Source organism: Tupaia chinensis, unplaced genomic scaffold (genome assembly GCF_000334495.1).
Source record: "Tupaia chinensis unplaced genomic scaffold, TupChi_1.0 Scaffold000252_1, whole genome shotgun sequence".
NCBI lineage: Eukaryota > Metazoa > Chordata > Mammalia > Scandentia > Tupaiidae > Tupaia > Tupaia belangeri.
In genome coordinates this window covers 5,239,194-5,261,350 of record NW_006159732.1, presented here as the reverse complement: position 1 = coordinate 5,261,350, position 22,157 = coordinate 5,239,194, and the positions used below count along the sequence as shown (strand labels likewise).

At 34.8% G+C, this 22,157-nt stretch overlaps 1 pseudogene; it reads left to right on the top strand.

The window, feature by feature from the left end:
• The window catches only part of LOC106734927 (vesicle transport protein SFT2A pseudogene), a 28,284-nt pseudogene extending 6,329 nt beyond the window's left edge, over window positions 1–21,955 (top strand).
• Window positions 21,956–22,157: the final 202 nt, after the last annotated feature.

Genomic DNA, 22,157 nt, shown 5'->3' with positions numbered 1-22,157 from the left:
CAGGAAGACCCAAATAGACTGATGAACTTTATTGCTACTCCTCAAATAGCGTGAGATTGTGTGCATTAGGTTTAAAAAATATATATGTATATGTGTATGTATATGTAGTTGCATTAGTAGAGAAGATGCACAGACAATCCAGAAGACTTGCCAGAAGCAACTTTGTCACAGTGAACATGTAGCTTGGGGAATGGGAATTTGGGAACAGGCTCTGTTCAACAGTGAGAAAACATCTCAACTAGCTAACTGCGGTCCTGGATAGGGAGGACTGGCTGAGCAAGACACAGCCTCATTCCTCATTCCTAGAAGGACTCAACCTTGGGAAGTCATGAGCAAATGGACTTAGGAGAAGAGGAACAAGGTGGAAAGATAATTGCACAATGGTGTAATGTCTATTTGAGGTGACAAAATGAGTCAAAGTTTTTTTTTTTTTTTCCTTGTTTGCTTGTTTTTTGGAGAGGTTTTTGCTATAAGGCATGAGCACTAGCCAGAAAGACAGAGGGAGACAGAGAGACAGAAAGCGAGAAATCACCCCCTGGGGGGATGGCCACACCACAATCCCTTCTTCTCCATTCTCCTCTCGGGATCTTGGGCACGTGTGCACACACGCCCAGTGTGAGTTTAAGCCACTGGGTCCAGGACTCGAACCATGGTTGACTACATGGCAGTCCAGCAACTTAGTCATTATACCATCTGCTCATCCCAAAAGTTAGTGTTATTAAAACAGTCATACTACCAGAGTAGACTAGCATCAAGCATAATATATCTTTATAATTTGAAAGGACAGCAATTACAACATATTTCTGATGGTAAATATGCAGAGATGAACTAACAGCAAGGAAGATAAATGACCGCTCTACTGAGGAACGCAAGTCAGAGAGAGAAAACAGAGGAAGATCACAAAGAACCAGTTGGCTTTGACTTGTTTTGTTTTGCTTACATTATAGGAAATAATATAGCCATTGCAAGAGAAACAAGAAATGTCAAAGCTATAGAATTTGTGGAGAAGAATTTTAAATTGAACTTCTAAAGTGTTGAGTGGGGAATAGATAAAGCAACCTAAAAATCTTTCTTTGGATTAGGAGGTCAGGTGGAATTTAAGCCTAAGAGAACATATAAAGTATTAATAAACACTTCACATTTATAAAAGTTCAGTAATTACATGTTGAAATCATGAGTAAATACCTGATCCTTGAATAAGCTTTACCCCTCCCCCCATAATATCAGAATTCTATTGATAGTATGGTGTGGAGGGTAAGTATATATAATTTTTTTTGTAAGATTTTTGCCATAGCATATGTGCACTCGCCAGAGAGAGATAATGTGGAAGGAAAAAGAAAATAACCCCCCATGGGGACAGCCATGCTAAAATCCCTTCTCCTCCACTCTCCTCCTGGGTTTTAGGCAAACATGCATGTCTGGTGTGATTTTCAAGTTGCCAGGTCTGGAACTTGAACTGTGGTTTTTCATGTGGGAATTCAGAGCCTTACATATTCCACCACCTGCTGGTCCCGGGACGTGAAATGCTTTCATCAGAGGTTTTTGTACACCAAAATCTTTTGTTTATACCCTATACAAAAGGAGAAAAAAATGCTTATTACTGAATTAAGACAGCGAAGAAAGAGAACAGAAAGAATTCCCCTCACTCAAAGTTTTCTCTGGCAGTAAGCTACCTCCTCTGTACCATAGGTCTCGAAGGGACATATTTTTGAAATTTGTTTGGAGGTACATTACAGAAACTTTTTGTTTAGTAATTGAATTATTTCAAGGCAAGAACTGTCTAGCCTTAGTTACTTAATTGTTCATGTGTTTAAAATAATGTTTTGAATTCATTTTATAGATATTAGTTAAGAAAAAAGAGTGAACTACCAGGGTATAATCAAAGTTTGTAGCTACCAGACACATTTTATATCACTGGAATCCCATTTGGTTTGGCATTGCAGATATTTTTCTGCTAGGCAGTTCTAAAGCTCCATCTTTATAACAAAATAAAAACTTACTTTGCCAGGTTTTACAATATATGCATCATTTTCTCTGGGACAATCACAATGTTCCCAAACTGGTACACAAAATATAAACACAAAGTGGAAAGCTTTAGAAACTTAGATAAAGCTCTATCAAGCCTCTGAGGATGCATTCATTTGTCTAATGTCCCTTCATGACTTAGGACCAAATGTACTGGGAGGTGTTAAGTACTGCTTCCTTCATGTTTAAATTTTTTTTTCTGTTTTCATATCAGTGCTCTTATTGTTTTTCCATAAAGAAATATGGGAATCATAAATATTTCAGGGTTCTAATCTCAGTCACAGAGGCTGAGAATCCATTTATAGTTTACCCAAATACACTGTGGTATTCTATTTAAGATAAAATACTTTACACGTCACTAAAAGAATTCAAATGCTCTGTTTTCACAATATGACACAAATTATTTCAGGAAAAACTGAACATTGCTGAGTCTCAAAGATGAGATACCATTTTTCTCTTTTCATGCAGATAATGAATGCCTAAAAGCAACCATCAAAAGTCAAATTTCAGTATTTTTTTCTTCACAGTGAATGCAAGTGCCAATTACTGCGCACCATCTCTTCATATATTTCATCATGGTATAAGGCAGCCAGGCTTCAGTGATCAGGAAGAGACAGATCAGCATTCAGAAACACCTAGTGATTTAAAAAATAACCTGCTTCTACCATCATTTTATTAACTATTTCACCAGTAGTACAGTGTTTGAGGTTGATATTGTTTGAAAACACTATCACTGATCTTGAGCACATGTAAAATGACATTACTTTGCATCTGACTGTTTATAAGCCCTGAAAAATGCTAGACCCAGAAATTCATATTTTTCTTGAAATATTAAATTTATGAAAGGCCTTTCTCACTATTAAAATACAGTTCTTGTGTATATTTAGTTCTATATTAGCAAAATATATGTTTATTTCAGTTTAACATTTTTGAAATAATCATCTTTTAGACTGTGAAATAACATTAACATACACAATCGATATTGTAATCAATCATAAATGCACATGGAATTTTAAGGTACACAAAAAATAAATGAGAAATAGAACAAATGTATTTGACTAGATGAACTGTGGAGTAGGTAGTTAAAAGATAGACTTAAAAGTTGACAGCTAGGGACCAGCAGAAGACATAGCAGTCATGTCACTTGTCTCCCACATGGTCAACTGTGATTTGAGTACCAGATCTAGTGGTTGAAAATCATGACAGGCACATGTGCATGTGTTCTCAAGATCCCCTGAAGAGAATGAAGAAGGGATTGCCAGTGGTCAACCTCCCCGGGGGAGTTATTTCTTAGTTTCCTCTCTCTCTCTCTGTCTCTCTCTCTCTCTCGCTCTCTCTCTGGTGAGTGTACATGCCCTAAGAAAAAATTTTCTAAAAAAATAATTAGCAGCTAGAGGCTAGCAGGTGATGCTGTATTTAAGGTGCAGGACTCCCACATGGCTGACTGCAGTTCAAGTCCCAGACCTGGCAGTTTGAAAATCACTTCAGATGCATGTGCATAAAGCTCAAAATCCTAAGAACAGAATGAGTTGGAAGGAAATCTCCCCTGGGGGATGATTTCTCACTTTTCCCCTCTGTCTTTATATGCCTGTCTCTGGAGATCATACACCGTATGGCTAAATCCAAAAGAAAAAAATATATATATCTAAAGGATGACATGAAACAAAGTTTCATCTGACTCAGAAGGATTTCAATAAAATAATTGTTAGTATAATATTTATAATTCAACAGTGGTAATTTTATGAATGAGTAAAGGCAACTGGGAATATGTATTTCAACAGAAATATATTTCAAAAATTTGGTCTTGGTTCCAAAAATAGGAAATAAACTTATTCTAGATTATTTATTTCATTTTACGTAACTGAATTCACTAACTGTATTTATCACTTAATTTTTACTTTATTTAAAGACAGAGCATGAGGAAATACCTCAATATATTACCTAATACATTTCTTGTTGTTTAGTAAAATATTATTAAGATACAAGTTATATATAATAAGCTATTCCATATATACTTTATTATATATGTATATAGTAAGTCCATCAATTTTATGTATACTTTCAGGAAAGTTGACCACCACAATTAAATTATAAAACATTTTCTTCAGAACAGAAATGTCATTTGACTTTTTTTTTTGTTTTGGAGAGGTTTTCGCTATAGGGCACGTGCGCTCGCCAGACAGAGAGAGACATAGAGACAGAAAGCGAGAAATCACCCCCAGGGGGGATGGTCACGCCACAATCCCTTCTCCTCCACTATCCTCTCGGGATCTTGGGCACGCACGCACACGCACCCAGCGTGAGTTCTAAGCCACCGGGTCTGTGACACGAACCGTAGTCGACTACGTGGGAGTCCAGCGACATAGCCATTACGCTAACTGCCGGTTCCCTCATTTGACTTTTCATGTAACGTTTCTAATCAGCTTATCAAGTTCTACAAATATAGACAGTTGAGATTTTTTAAATATTTACTTAATTTTCTTTATTATTATCAGTTTTCAATTTGACTGGAGAGACAGAAAGAGAAGGAAAGTGAGAAATCAAGTCACCAGGTCTGGAACTTGAACTGCAGTTGTCCATATGGGAGTCCAGCATCTTAACCACCATGCCACCTGCTGGTCCCGGTAGTTGGTATTTTAAGTGGAATTCCTTTAAAGTGTAGATAAATTTGGAGAAAATTGATATTTCTAAAACATTGAATCTTTTAAATCTTGACCACGATACTTCACTCTTTTTATTAATATTATCTTTATTTTTCCCAAAATATTTTTAAATTTTAAGTGTACAATAAGAAAGTCTATAATTACAATACAATATTTCAGATCTCTGAGAAAGCACCTTATGTGATAACTGTGAAAGATATGAAAAAAATACTTTGATGGGCCTAAAGTGGTATGGTGATTAAGGTGCTGTCTTCCCACATTACTGACTCTGACACAATGGGATATATCTTTGGAAAAATATAAAATTTGATCCATTCCTTATCATATATAAAGAATAAATTTCAAATGTATGAGTAATGTAATGTGAAAGTACTTAAAAAACAAATAAATTCTTCCATAACCTGGATGTGGAAAAAAATTTTTTGATTATATTGAAGGTACTGATGAAATAAATCTTTGATAAATTTAACTACAGAAAACTTAAGAAAAATAAACACCGTGAGTATGACTTTATTACATTAGTGCTAATGCTCTTGATATACAAGGAGACTTCAAAAATTCATATTAAAATGGAATTAAAGTATACCTTCCTTTTGTTAAAAAATGAAATCCATGTATTTTTTTCACAATTTACATTTTCCAAGAACTTGTCTTTAAAGTGTAGAGAAAAATTAATAAAATATATGAAGCACAGCACACAGGTGGCATCATGATAAAAGGTGCTGGAGTCCCACATGGCCAACCATAGTTTAAATCTTGTACCTGATTGGTGGCTTAAAAATTATGATAGGTATTTGTGTTTGTCCGTGCATGTCCAAAATTCTGAAAGGAGAATGGAGGAGCAGGGACAGTAGCATGGCCATCCCCCCTCGGGGTGATTTCTCACTTTCCCCATCTCTCTCTTTCTAAGCACATGTGCCCTATGGGGAATAAATAAATAAATAAATAAATAAACCTAAAAAAGAAAAGAAAAAGAAAAAGAAAAAATAACAATCCCTTCATCAAAACACATTAGAAGATATAAAAAGCCTTTTAACATTTAAAAGTATATTTAACTTCATTCATGATAAAAGAAATACAAAATTAACCTGAATATCAAGTCACCAGGTCTGGAACTTGAACTGCAGTTGTCCATATGGGAGTCCAGCATCTTAACCACCATGCCACCTGCTGGTCCCGGTAGTTGGTATTTTAAGTGGAATTCCTTTAAAGTGTAGATAAATTTGGAGAAAATTGATATTTCTAAAACATTGAATCTTTTAAATCTTGACCACGATACTTCACTCTTTTTATTAATATTATCTTTATTTTTCCCAAAATATTTTTAAATTTTAAGTGTACAATAAGAAAGTCTATAATTACAATACAATATTTCAGATCTCTGAGAAAGCACCTTATGTGATAACTGTGAAAGATATGAAAAAAATACTTTGATGGGCCTAAAGTGGTATGGTGATTAAGGTGCTGTCTTCCCACATTACTGACTCTGACACAATGGGATATATCTTTGGAAAAATATAAAATTTGATCCATTCCTTATCATATATAAAGAATAAATTTCAAATGTATGAGTAATGTAATGTGAAAGTACTTAAAAAACAAATAAATTCTTCCATAACCTGGATGTGGAAAAAAATTTTTTGATTATATTGAAGGTACTGATGAAATAAATCTTTGATAAATTTAACTACAGAAAACTTAAGAAAAATAAACACCGTGAGTATGACTTTATTACATTAGTGCTAATGCTCTTGATATACAAGGAGACTTCAAAAATTCATATTAAAATGGAATTAAAGTATACCTTCCTTTTGTTAAAAAATGAAATCCATGTATTTTTTTCACAATTTACATTTTCCAAGAACTTGTCTTTAAAGTGTAGAGAAAAATTAATAAAATATATGAAGCACAGCACACAGGTGGCATCATGATAAAAGGTGCTGGAGTCCCACATGGCCAACCATAGTTTAAATCTTGTACCTGATTGGTGGCTTAAAAATTATGATAGGTATTTGTGTTTGTCCGTGCATGTCCAAAATTCTGAAAGGAGAATGGAGGAGCAGGGACAGTAGCATGGCCATCCCCCCTCGGGGTGATTTCTCACTTTCCCCATCTCTCTCTTTCTAAGCACATGTGCCCTATGGGGAATAAATAAATAAATAAATAAATAAACCTAAAAAAGAAAAGAAAAAGAAAAAGAAAAAATAACAATCCCTTCATCAAAACACATTAGAAGATATAAAAAGCCTTTTAACATTTAAAAGTATATTTAACTTCATTCATGATAAAAGAAATACAAAATTAACCTGAATATATATTTTTTTTACAAATTCTTAGCTATTGTGTTAGCAAAAGTTAAAAAAAAATATTTTGAAGCCATCTGATGACAAGTCTTTGCAAAAAAGAAAGTGTCCACTTAGGGTAGAAAATGTCAATTAGTACATTCATGGAGATGAATTTGGCAATATCTAGCATAACTACAAATGAAAGTTTTTTGACCAGTAATCCCACCTATAGAAATTTATTCTGAAAAAAATGGTCAATAATATGTACAAATTAATATGCACATGTTATTCATTGCAGCATTTTTTACAATTGCAAAATACCAAAAAGTACCTGAATTTCCATGCATAGGAAAGTAGCTGAATAAATGTGGTATATCTACATGATAGAATACTGCAGGTCCTTAAAGAAACTGGAGGATAGGAAAAAAGTATTATCATCAATGAGTAATCCATGCTCTTTGTTTAGAGTCTGAGTCATTTTGAAAGAAATCAAATTTCTAAAATATTAAGCCAAAACTATCAACATACCCTAAGATATTGAGATAAAACAATACCTAAATGAAAGCAATTAGAAAAGCTTTGAGGATACAATATGATGAACTTTTTATTTTTTAAGGTTTTTGTCATAGGGTGTGTACACTCACCAGAGAGAGACACAGAAGAGACAGAAAAAGGGGAAGTGAGAAATCCCCCTCACTGGGATAGTTATCTCCCAGTCCATTCTCTTCTATTCTCCTTTCAGGATTTTGGGCAAACACACCCAGTGTGATTTTCAAGACACTGTATCTGGGACGTGAGCTGCAGTTGGCCATGTGGGAGTCCAGCACTGGCCACAGTGCTACCTGCTGGCCCCAGATAAATACTTTTTTGATAACAACCTTTCTGCTCTGAAGATGGTCTTTAGAGTGATACGACATCAGATGACTGATCAAGAAGAGAGATGTATTCAAGCCTTTATAGCATCAGATGACTGATCGAGAAGAGAGGTGTATGCAAGTCTTTTCTTTCTTTCTCCCCAAATTATATTATCTTACTTTATTTTCTTTAACTTTTTTTGTTTTATTTTTTCTTAATCTTCTCTACAAATAAAAAATTTGACCAATCAATGCTCAAGTCTTAGAGCAGTACACATAGGAAAAGTGACTGCCAGCTTCAAGCTTTTCCTACATCCGTTCTAGGCCCTTACAAAAGGGCTTCACACAGTGTTCAGCGATATTGTCCTTACACTCTTCTGTCATGTGAGGATAAATTTTTCTCTTTCAAATTATGTAGGCATCACCAGTGAATCGAACCTCCTGATGCCTTGATTTTGAACTTCCCAGCCTCTAGAACTAAGAGAAACTAATTTCTCTTGTATTTTTTTTTTAAATAAATTATGGTCTGTGGTACTCTGATACAGTAACACAAGCAGAATAAAACAAACACCCCATAAACATAACCAGACATAATATTTTACTAGCTATCTGGGCACCCCTTAACCCAGTTATGTTGACACATAAAATTAACATCATACTATCATTTTATCTTAAAGCAATCATTTTCACATCAAAGTAATCAACTTTTAAGTAAAGGCAATTCCAATGTTATTAAGCATCTACAAAGTACTCAGCACTATGCTAGATACCATGAAAGAAAAAGAAAAATAATATATTTAATTAAAGAGGCTGTGTTCTAATAGAGAGTAAAGAAAAATTGTGTCTTAAATATGAGTGAGAGTAAATAGTAGAGACTTGTTATAGTAGTGAGATTATTTCAAGAACAAAGAATGTTTTGGAGCCAGCAAGTAGCTTGGTGGTTCAGGTGTTGGAATTCCATATAGTGAACCATGGTTCAAAACCCAGACTTGGTGGCTTAAAAATCATGCCAGGTGCATGTGCGTGCATGCCTACAATCCCAAGAGGAGAACAGAGGAGAAGGGGTTGCAGCATGGCCTTTGAGGGGGGTGGGGTCCCTTTCACTGTCTTTATCTGTCTCTCTCCAGCAAATGCACATGCTCTGTGTCAAAAGCCTAAAAATAAAAGAGCATGTTTGACCTGAAAATAAAAATATCATATATATTTGAAACTTAACAGTTGTTATGTGCAAAAAAGTATTAGATTCATTTGTTGGCGGCATGGAACAAAATGAAGGCTGATCCAAGCATAAATGTGGTATTGATCCATGTCAGGGTGATAATTATGATCTCTCATGAAGACAAGAGAATAAGCTGACCCGAACAATTATTTGGCATCTGCACTATAGGGAAGTTTACATATATTAAAATCTGGTATGGAGTAAGATAGATTTGGGTTTGGGATTAGGATAATCGCCTTTGAACAATTGAGTTGATGTAATAAAGTTTATAAATATGAAATAAATAAGTAAACCTAATTGTTAAACTGTGTAGTGATGCTTTACTGTCCTGTATACAGGACAAAGTTTCTAAAATTTTAATGAGAAGGAATTAATGTAATTTTTCTTATAGCCAGTAGTTTCTGTGGAGTCAAAAGTACTAACAAAATATACTTGAACTAAGCTTAGGAGCAGGCACTGACATAGGCAACTCTGCTGATATCCAAGAGGTCATAAGATATCACTCAGTGGGAGGGCATGTTGTTGTAAAGAGGAGGACTGTACTGTGCTGTACAGCAGGGGTCTACAACCCCCAGGCCAAAAACCAGTATTGCTCTGTTGTCTGTTAGAAACCAGGCTGCACAGCAGGAGGTGAAGGGTAAAGCTTCATCTGTACTGACAACCACTCCCCATTGCTAGCATTACCACTTGAGCTCAGTCTTCTCTCAGATCAGCAGCAGCATTAGACTCTCGTGGGAGTATAAACCTTAGGGTGAGCTGTGCATGCAAAGAAGTTGCATGCTCTTTATGAGAATCTAATGAGAATCATGAACTGAAGTGGAGCTGAGGCCATGATGCTGGTGCTAGGGAGTGACTACAAATATGGTATTATTGTGAGTTACATAATTATTTCATTATATATTACTATGTAATAAGAACAGAAATAAAGTGCACGATAAATGTAATGTACTTGAATCATCCCCAAACCATCCCCTCTCCTACTGGCCTGTGAAAAATGTCTGCCACCAAAGCAGTCCCTGATGCCAAAAAGGTTGGGGATGGCTGTTATACAGAATACGTACATAGCTCACTGAGAAGGTGTTTAGTGGGTATTTCTCTGACATTTTATTAGTTTTGTTATATAAGGAGTCTCTTCAGCTACAGCAAAGCCAGCAGTTTCATAAATTCAGACTCTTCTGAAACTAGGATGTAGACACATGATTAAAATTTTCAAATATGAATTTCTCAAATGAGAAGAAAATTCAGAAATGGTAACTGTTATTATTTTGTAATATTTTTCTCTAGGTTGCATGCACTCATAAGAGACAGAAAGGGAGAAATCCTCCCCTCTTGGGAAAATGGCCAAACTGTAATCCACTCTCCTCCAGTCTTCTCTCAGGATTTCGGGCACACATGCACATGGTCCTTACATGATTTTCAAACTATCAGGTCCAGGATGCAAACTGCAGAGCTCGCCATGTTGGATCCAATGCCTTACAACTTCATGCCATGTATGGGCCCTCAGAAATTGTTATTGTTTAGATAGCCATGATATGAAAAATCTGGTGGCAGATCTTTTATTCTTTCTTTCTTTTTTTTTTTTTTTTGAGTGTGGTATTATTGTCATTCTGGCATCTCTCCTAAGTGCCTTGGATGCTAAATGACACTTGCAATGGTGTCCTCACTAGAAAAGCCCCTTTTAATGTGGTTGTATGTATTACCAAGCATCAAAGATTGATTCAAGAAATGGCCATGATTCTGGGACCTCCTCAGTAAGACTCCTCTTTTCAAGATAGTGTTTAACTAGAGTGAAGTGCTTCAGGAGCATAATTATATTTCTTTAAGATTTAACATCTTGGAACCATGTCGAAACCAGCAAATGGCTGAAGCAACAAACTGTTCTTAGTTCAGAATTCACAGATGCATTTCTTGTTAGTGTTGCATCTGTGTCACCACTACTTATATATTCCCACTGCAAGCTCTGAAAACATGCAAAACCTCCCTGCAAGCAGCAGAAACAACAAAAGAAAGGAGGATTATTGGCAGGGTAGGTAAGGATATGAGGATGAGCTATATTTAGATGTGCAATACCAACTGCTGTGGTGGATTCCAGTGATGAAGAGATAAACCTAAAATAGGAATGGATTACCAGCCGGCAATAATCTAAAATGATGCTTTGAGTATAAAAAGTAGCTGCCAAAAATAACGTAATACCTCCTCCCTTCACAACATGTCACATACAGCCCAAATGTCTGTCAACGTTGTCTGAATGAAGGCTTTATCTTCCAACATTACAGCTCATTTTCCCTCTACCAAGACAACTCTCTTTTTTGAAGCACACGTGGTAGTTATTTTGGTCCTGTTTTTACTATTCAGCCTCACCTTGGTGAGTTGCTTTTAACTGCTCATTGATCGTATTCAAGGAGCATTTTAAGGGATTCATACTTCAAGTATGACTTTGCTAGTCTTTTCTAAAAGGATTGAATTTTAACCTTGGATTATTGGTCCAAACCATATTTTGAGCAATTCAATGAGGCATTGTAAATAATACTATCAACATTCTTAGCTCATCATTATTATCTCTTTTTATTTGTTATAATTTTGAGTGTGAGTAGATAACTATACATAAAAATATCACTAGTGGGCATAGGATTTATTCAGCCTGTATAACCTCAGGAATAGAGCCAACTATGGAGGTGAGGTTGTGCACAGGGTGGTTAATGGAGATAATTACTGATACAAGAAGGACAATTGATTTAATGATTGAGGCCTTGAGGAAACTGGCAAATAAATTATCTGTTTTTTTATTGGTGTTGGCTTATATCCTCTGCTTCTATATTTATCACATGGATTAAAAGTTACTTCTGTTTACTGAAAATTCCAAAAATAATGGAGTTTGGATGTGATTAAGGTTAGTATAAAAAAAGGCTGGAGGGAAAGAAAATCACACAAGTTCAAAGTGGTTGCTGTCACATATAATTATAATATATAATTTTTAATAATTATCAAAGATAATTTGAAAGATACAATATTAAGGTATTCATTTGAATATTTCATCTTGCAGGGTTTTTTTTTTGTTTGTTTTGTTTTGTTTTTTCCTTCATGATATGCTATCAAGGGAGTTAAATTGAGTTGAGAGGCCGAGATCTTCCTAAAACCTGGGGAAGAAATCATGCAAGCTTGGAAAATTAAAGACGTACATCTCAGAAAACACAAAGAAAACCTGGCTTTTTCTATTGAACTGTTTGGGATGATTTCCCAGGACACCTGGGTACAAGATATTGAACGCCAGGAGAGATAAGAAATGCTTAATTGTGATTAACATCTTTATAGATTTGTTGTCATGTTCAAAAACATGTTCACATACATTATCCTATCTAATCTATACAACAGTTCTGTCAGGTAAGCATTATATTAGTATCCTCTTTTTGTAATAGCAGATTTGATACTCAGGTGGATTAATTATCTTACTGAATAAAGTGAAATTAGGTTGTAATGAACGGTGATTTGAAAGCCTGTCTCCAGACTCCGAATACATAGTCATTTATCTCTGAGCACAATTTTCAAAAAATTACATAAAAAAATTCCATGAAAGTCTTATAAGAAATAATAATGAAGTGCTGGAAAATTTTCATGCATTTTAAACAGGTCTAACCTCTCATCACCTTATGGCATACAGAAACTTGCATTTTCAAAGAAAATTATTTTTGTTTCCTATGAATTGATTGCCAACTGATCCATAAATTTCAAAATAAAACATGAGCTTAAAACACTTAAAATGACTGCCTGGAACCTACTTCATCTCTCTCATGGAATTAAACTGAAAGCACTCGGTAATTTTGTTGGGTCTAAGAGACTTATGAAAATTGACTTTCAGTGTTGATGAAATAATGTTTTCAATGACAAACATTGGCAGGAAGACAATTTACTCTGTTGATAACATTGAAGAAAGCACTTTCATCTTCAGATTTAGTCAGAAATCTCTGGAAGGATACAATTTGCAAAATTATGGCTCTGTGACTTTGCAAAATGACATTAACCTTTAATGACGCCAAATGTCAACATCTTAGATGACAATTTCTGGTTTAAAAAGTCACAATAGGATAGAATGTCATTTGTAGAATGGATTAAATTGGGGAAAGCTAGCTTTAAAATTCTGAATTCCACTAAAACATAGTAAAAATCCTAGAAAAGTTCTCATGCTCAGGAAAACTTACCATATGTCCTCTAAAATTCAGGCTGGAACAAGTACATTAAGAGAGTAATTAAAATGCTCTCCCATGGTGCTGAAATACATGTTCACATATGGCATTCCTCACCTGTACCAATTTTTCATTTGATTTGATTTCTTTCAAAAGACCATTTATGCATTATTTTTGTGACTTACAAATGTGGATAAATATGACTTTAAAAATAAAAATATAAAATACCTACATGAAAATGTATTTATTGTGTTCAAGTATAGTCTTTTATTATGTCAATTTTTATTAACATGTAATTTCCAAAACTCTGTCATTTTGCTCTATTGAAAATATTTAACTGGCAGAAGGAAATGAACTGCAGGTGGAGAAATGGAATAAGGAAAGTAATAACAAGTGTCATATTATCTCTGTGGTGTATATAGTAATGAAACAATGTTTAAGCTGATAATCAGATATTTATTTAGAATTACCCATGGAAGTACTAGATATTAATATCTATTCACACCTGTTGCTTGAATTGTTTTTACATAATATTGAATTGGTCTTAAAAACTGTACTGAAAATAATAAAGTGACATAGTATGTTGGTTAAAATATGGGCTATTCATTCAGAGTCCTAAGTCTCAAATACTGGCTCAACTCATACTATTAGTATAGCCACAGCTTATTTAACTCTGGAATCTTTTATTTCCTTATATGTGTAATGCAAAATATAAAAAATAACATCACAAAATTTTATTCATAGTAATTATTGCTGTGTATGTGAGAATTAAGTAGAAGGAACCATGTTGAAGAATTCTTGACACATAGTAACACTCAATAAAAAATAATCTATTGGGACTAGCAGTTAGTGTAATGGTTATATCGCTGGACTCCCACGTAGTCAACCGTGATTCGGGTCCCGGACCTGGTGGCTTAAACTCACGCTGGGCGCATGTGCATGCATGCCCAAGATCCCCAGTGGAGAATGGAGGCAAAGGGATTGTGGCGTGGCCATCCCCTCTGGGGGGGTGATTTCTCGCTTTCTGTCTTTCTGTCTGTCTCTATCTGTCTGGCGAGTGCACGCGCCTCATAGCAAAAACCTCTCAAAAAATAATAAAAAATTTTTTTAAAAACTATTTTTTCATAATCATTATCATCATAATGATTGCCTCTTTATGGATGATGTTTCCATGAGACAAGTGTACCTGAAAGCATTGCTTATTTAAGCAACAACTGGAAATAAAAAACATTTCCCACTAAATTTATGAAGTAAAAAGTTTAAAATGTTCAAACCATGTAACATGACCAGTATGTAATTTATGAATCCATTGAACAATTCTAAATTTTCTTTGAAAATTTAATTAGTACTAATGTATGTGTACTTTTCATTTAATAATTTGAAACTCTCAAGTGCAGTCCAAGTTAAATGATTTCTCTATAACCACACACCAATTTTAACCTGTGAAAACCTTTGTATATCATTCTAAATGGGCTTTCTATTATTAAAAATAAATGTTTAAAATTATGTAATTTCCTGGAATTATTATGAGTAAACTGCAATATTATTGGTGTCTTCCATTTTTTATTGTCACATGACAAGTACAACATGTTAGAGAGCGTTTATAAAGTAAGATACATATAAAACAAAGTAACTGGTAAAAAAGTACTTGCCAGTAATTCACTATCTTAAAAAATTTATTAACCCAATCCCATATCTTCTGGTAGTGGTTTTACTACTTACTCCTTCATTTGTCTTTTTGGTCACTGACCTTTTCTGAGACTCCAGTTTGATGTTAGAACCACTTAATTTGCATGTCCATTTACAAAACTTTTGAATCATAGTTTACTCACACAATCCTTACTTTTTAAATAGCTGACATCATAAGTTGATGAAGCATTTTAGAACATAATACTGGAGTTTAGCAACACATGGGTATTTGTGTGATGTGAATTTGTGTGCTTTCTGTAGTGTATATACATATGTGCATATATACCACACACACACATATATATGTATTTATATTCAACTATAGATACCTATAATTTTTCTGTGTTCTATTGTTCTCATTACTTTATTCATCCAGCACTATAAACTTATAATTTCTAAATTAAAAAACAAATTATGATTGCCTGTTTGCCTTTGCATCATGGTGAGTGATATTATTCTACTTACTGCAAAATATCTTGTGTCAAGAAACTTCTAAAAAGCTTATCTCATAGTGTAGATTAGATTGATACCCAGAAATACTAATAAGAAGAGAAGAGGGCAGACGTTAGGTGGGTTTAGGACCCAATCAAATATGCCCAATAAATTACACATGTTCAACTGGATGAACTGACACTTACACTCCTAGGTGCTCATGCAGGTCCTCCAAAGATCGTAGATCAGCTTCTCTAGTGCCTGCCACCATGACAAACTGGCTTGTCTGGTATGCCTCCCTCCTTACCAAAGCTGTGTCACTACAATCTAGATCACTGAGGCCAACACCAACAGCACTGATTACAGCTGATAGAAAATCACATAGACACTACACTACAGTGTTCACCCAGGACACAACCAAAGCACCCTAAACAATCAACACCATGGGACGCGTCTTCAGGAAAAATTTGTTCTTCTAAGAAGCTAATTCATGGGGACCAGCAGGTGGCATGGTGGTTAAGATGCTGGACACTCCCACATGGCCGACCATGGTTCGAGTCCCAAACCTGGTGCCTTGCTTTCTCTCTCTCTCTCTCTCTCTCTCTCTCTCTGCTTCTCTCTGGTTAAATTAAAATGAATGAATGAATAAATAAAATTGAATAAATAATTCTTTAAAAAAAAAAAGAAGCTAATTCATAAAATAAAAAGAAGCAACTGTTTCCTAACTGCACAGATATCAATGTAGAGAGACCAGAAACATGAAGAAAAAGGAAACATGACACCTCCAAAGGAAAATAATAATTCTGTAATAACAGATCATTTAAAAACCAAATATTTAAATAACAAATAAGAAATGTCAAATAATTATCTTAAGAAAATTCATTGAGATACAGTAGAATGTTGGTAGAGAATTCAGTAAAATAAGGAAAACAATTCATGACTTGAATAAAAAATTCAACAAAGCGATGGAAATCATATAAAAGAACCAAATAGAAATCTTGTTACTAAAGAACTCAGTGAATAAAATTTAAAAAATAGAGAGATTCAACAACCGACTAGATCAAGCAGAAGAAAAATTGTTGAATTTGAGGGACGAACAAATGGCATCATGGTTACACCTCTGGATTCCCACACAGCCAGTCACCGTTCAAGTCCCAGACCAGGTGGCTTCAAACTCATGCCAGGCACATGTGTGTCACCAAAATGTTTGTTACATTAATTAATTAAAGACTCTTTGTAATAATAAACACAAAAAGTAAGTTTTTAAGAGAAAGACAGAGAGAGGAAAAGTAAGAAATCACTATCCAGAGTGATAGCCTCACTGCAATCCATTCTCCTCTGTTCTCTAGGGATTTGGGATATTTGTGCACACATGCCCTGTGCGATTTTCAAGCTGCAGCAATTGGCCATGTGGGAATCCAGGGCAATAACTAACACGCCACCTGCTGTCCCTCAAAATGTAGGTTTTTATATCCTTGTAATCATGATTTAGTGAACCAATAAGCTATAAATAAATTAGCTTGAGGGGATCTGCTTGCCCTATTAAAAAATACTAATGGTGGGGCCAGCAGGTGGCATGATGGTTAAGTGCGCTGGACTCCTGAACCACTGACCATGGTTCCAGCCACGGACCTGGCGGCTTGCTTTCTCACGTTCTCTCTCTCTGTCTCTAAAAAAATAAAGCTAAATAAAATAATTCTTTTTCTTTTAAAAAAAGACTAATGTCTAACAACTAATCACAATAAAGGTAAAAATACTTATGACTTTACATTTTATAAATGCTGACAAAACTGCTGTAAAGGAAGCTTCTTTTCACTTCGTTTGAAGTCTTCCAGATAGCAATCTATACTTTTTCCATGACAAAAAACTTTTACATTTTTTCGAACTTGATTGACTTTGTCTTTTGGCACCAGGTATAGCCATTGAAAAAATATTACATGATCCTTCTTTAATATTTTGTTTAATCATGCAAACCCTATTGGACAATAGGTTTCATTCATGGTTGTATAAGAACAAAGAAAATAACCAAAATACCTAGAACACTAAACAAAACTATGCAGATAGATTAATAGTTTAAAAGTATTAAAAAGATAAACTTTGTAAAGAAGAAGAAGTGCAAATTAGTGTTTCATACTCAGTAAATTTAACTTCAAAAAATAATTTTAAAAAAACACAAAACTTTTTGGTTTTAACACTATGTTAACCTAAATATTTGAAAAATTATCTGTGATAAAAAGCCTAATCACACCAGATAAAAGACATGCCTATTTTATTTCCTGTACTTGGTCTTAAAGAAATTGAAAAAAATTACTAGTGTCCTAAAAAGAGAATAAAAAGCAGACTTCTCTGGGAGGTAATTTTTAGTTAAGGGCTTTATGTTTTATTGCTAATAAGATAGTAATAAGGAAGGTTATTATTTCACTACATCAGACTAAAATTAGAAAATGAGATTTTTTTTTTTTTTTTGAGAGGTTTTCGCTATAGGGCACATGCACTAGCCAGACAGGGAAAGAGAGATAGAGAGACAGAAAGCGAGAAATCACTCCCCAGAGGGGATGGTCATGCCGCAATCCCTTTTCCTCCATCCTCCTCTCGGGATCTTGGGCACGCACGCACACGCACCCTGCGTGAGTTCTAAGTCACCGGGTCCAGGACGCGAACCGCGGTCGACTACGTGGGAATCCAGCGACATAGCCATTACGCTAACTGCTGGTTCCCTAAATGAGATCCTTTTTTAAAGCTTATAATCAGAATAAATAAAAAAAAATATAAAAAGTTAAAGAAAAAAATTCACTAGTAAGACACAATAAAAAATGTAGGAGTTGTTTCTGACTCAGTTGGAAGGTATGTGTTGGTCAGAGTAACAGTTAAAATAAATTCATCTTTTTTTTTTTAATGTTAAGTGCTTTCAATGTGATATACCTAAATATACAAAGTGTATTTTTGTATTTTTTTTTCTTTTAATTATCCTGCCTTGAGCTTATAGAAGTCCTAATTTTTTTGGTCCAAATTTTTAAATCATGTTTTAAAACTTCTCAGCTATTATCTTTTAATTTTTTTTCTCCCATTTCATCTTTACTTCTGGGTTTCAATTGAATTTACATTAGAATATCTTGTATGTTACTTTGTGGTTAGTATTTTCTATCTTTTTTTTTTTCTTTCTAGTCTAATTTCTAGTTTAGTACTTGTTTTCTCACATTTGTCAAATCTTTTTTTTTTGGAGAGGTTTTTGCTATAGGGCGCGTGCGCTCGCCAGACAGACAGAGAGAGATAGAAAGCGAGAAATCATCCCCCAGGGGGGATGGCCACGCCACAATCCCTTCTCCTCCATTCTCCTCTTGGGATCTTGGGCATGCACGCACACGCTCCTGGCATGAGTTTAAGCCACCGGGTCCAGGACTCGAACCGCGATCAACTACATGGGAGTCCAGCGACACAGCCATTACGCTAACTGCTGGTCCCTCAAATCTTCTTTTCAATCTGTTTATCAGTTATTTTATTTTTATTTCTATAATTTTTATTCTGAATAAGTTTACTTTGTTTCTACTAAAACTGTCACCTTATATTGTGATTCTTTAAATAAATTAGTAACATTTTAAAAAAATATATGTGGGAAGGCCTACAACATGAGCAAAAATAAATACTTGTGGTTATAATCCATTAATATTTTTAAATCTTTTCACAATCTAACCATTCTTGATATCTGTATCCCCAGTGTCTGATATAGGGCTGAAATATTACATGTGTTTAATAACCTTTTATTGAATGACTAAATAAATAATTGAATGGATGATTTTATCTAGCATTTATGATGTACCACATATGGTCCTGTGTATTTTACATTTTTTAATGTATTTATTTGAGAAATCTTCTTAGATACACTTTATTATCTACATTTTGCTCATACTAAAACTAAACTTTCAATTAAGCACATTGACGACTAGTAAACAAGAGTTAAATAAGATATAAAAAGTTTAGACCCAGATTCATTATTTGAAAGTGAAAGTGCTATTAAAGATTAATTTACAGGGGCCAGCAGGTGGTTAAGGTGCTGAACTCCCACATTGTCAACTGCGGTTCGAGTCCCAGACCCAGCAGGTTGAAATTCATGCCTGTGTGCATGCCCAAAATCCCAACAGGAGAATGGAGAAGGGATTGTGGTGTTGCTGTCCCCTCTTAGGGGGTGATTTCTCACCTTCCTTCTTACTGTCCCTCTTTATGTCTCTGGTGAGAGCACATGCCCTATAGCAAAAATCTCTCTCCCTCTAAAAAAAAGATTAATTTATAGACAAAAAACGTTTCTATTTAAGCATTGTTGTATCAGAAAGTACATGCCTCTAGGAGATATAAAACATTACTAAATGATTTATCTACTATTTAATATATCGTCTATAAAGAGACATCATAAAAAGCAACATAGTAAAGAAGAAATGGAAATTTCATTTGAGGGCATGATTACATTTAGGACATGGTAGTAAGTATTATGCAAGAAGCTATATTCCACAGGAGTCATAGATCTCCTCTTGGCAACATGTCAAAACTTGCAAGTCCTGTGGGATCCAGAGAGACTCTGGTCACAGGACAGAAATCATAGTTTTTGGGCTCAATTATAGATAGCAGATTTTGGCTTAATGAAATTCCCTAAGTGGCAGGAATCCTGTCCTTACCTTTGTTGGTCAATTAATTCCTTGATGTAAACTCAAACATCAACTCTGAAATACATAATGACCAAATATGAGTGAAAAGTATTTTATATCTCCAATGACGTTTTGCCAAGATCAGAATCAAAGTGGGAGAGTGTTCAATACAATGCAAATTTGAGGCATTATTTTCATTTTTTTAATTGCAAGGAAGTACATACGACTAGTAAACAAGAGTTAAATAAGATATGAAAAGTTTAGAGCCAGATCCATTATTTGAAAGTGAAAGTGCTATTAAAGATTAATTTACAGGGGCCAGCAGGTGGTTAAGGTGCTGAACTTCCACATTGTCTCCAGAGGACAGAGAGACAGTGTGAGAGAGAGGTGGACTTGAGGCATGCATACACATGCGCAGTCAGTGTGTTTAGAAGTTGCTGGGGCCAAAGTTCTAAGTGTAATTGGCCATGTGGGATCGGCCACTAGACGATGGGGCCAGCCTATAGTAATTGTTCTCTGTTGGGATAATGCATAGGTAGTTTTTATATCCATAAAATGTTTAAATGATAAAAGATATATGTTGGAATACTTAATTTTAAAATTTTGTACAGTGATGTGATTTTTCTAGTACAGTTCAATGACTTAAAGAGCTTACAACTCCTGTGGGAAATATAAAATGATTTTAATATCTCACTAACATTTCTTCAAAAAAACCCACACACTCATAATTTCACTGTTCTTATTTGAATATTTTCTTTAGATAAGTGATATTTTCATGACACTTGCCTGAAGTTATATTAATATTCAATTACTAAGAAATCTTTAAAGAGAAAATGTCAAAATACTGGATAAAATCCATCATGAATGTGTTTGAAAATAAATTGTCTTGGCTACGAATATACAGAAGATTGACACTGGGTAATTATTCCTCTCCAAGTATGTTCTAACAAAGATATTAGTGTGGCAAAATTCATATTTTGAATCCAAATTAATATTGTGCATATTTATTACACAATATTAAATTCAAACAGTTGAAAATAGAATAGAGAAGTCCTCAGTTTGTCAGTAAATATTTTGGGGGATATATTGACTTTGAAAATGATGAATTCTTTGGATATTAAAAGACACAAGGGTGTATGTATGTATGGTTTAATACATTACGGTTAATGAGCTTTAAGAGAAACATCTTTAACAGGATATAACTGTTTTTAGATAATCATTAGTGTTGTCTCAATTCGTTCACTAATGGTTTGGTTTGGTAGGGTAGAGCCTATGGTAATTATAAAATACTATCAGTATGGACTAAGTTGCGAATGGGAGACTTAAACATTAAGTTCTGCTCAAATTATACAAAGGAAGAAACGTTAAAAGATGTGAAATTTAGGGAAGATTTCAAAGAAAATTGAAACCTAACATGAAAGAAAGAAAAAGCTACAAGCACAGAAGCTAAGGGATCTGGACTTCCGGTCGGCCCTGGGAGTTGGGTCTGTGTTGCTGGTGGGCAGCCGGCTGGAAGCAGGGCAAAGGAAAAATCCTGGCAGGTCCTAAGTGGCCCAGACAAGAAGGAACAGGGCCTAATTACACAGGTCCTGCATGCCTTTTCCCTTAGTTTCAATGTCAGATTGGAATGGTTTGGCATGTTCTTCATTAGCAGCATTTTCTTTTCCTTGGAACCGGATTGCTGTGACTTCCCAGTGTCATAAAGCTTTTGCAGGGATCTTGCCACATCAGCAAGTCATGCTTCTTACTGGGACCCATGAAACAACTGAAGAAAATGTTTGAGATAAGATTCCTTGCAACAATGACTATGCTGCTGTGTTTCTTACGTATCCTGTATGTCACTTTTTGGTAAGAGACTTGCCTTACTATTCTGCTTATTGCAGTTCTTGTCACTGACCTGGTATAGTCTGTCATGCATCCTGAATGCAAGGGATGCCATCATTAAATGCTGCTCATCTCCTGTAAATTAAAAATCAGAAACTCATGGCAAAGAACATTCAAAAGTTGCTGCTCTATTTACAGTGAAGTATGCTTTTCTGAATAAAAGAAACATTCTGAAACAACCACAATAACAGCTCAATACCGTTTTGTTTATACTTGTAAAAACTACATGCTTGGGGCCAGCAGGTTACGTGGTGGTTAAGGACTCTGGACTCCCACATGGCCGACTGG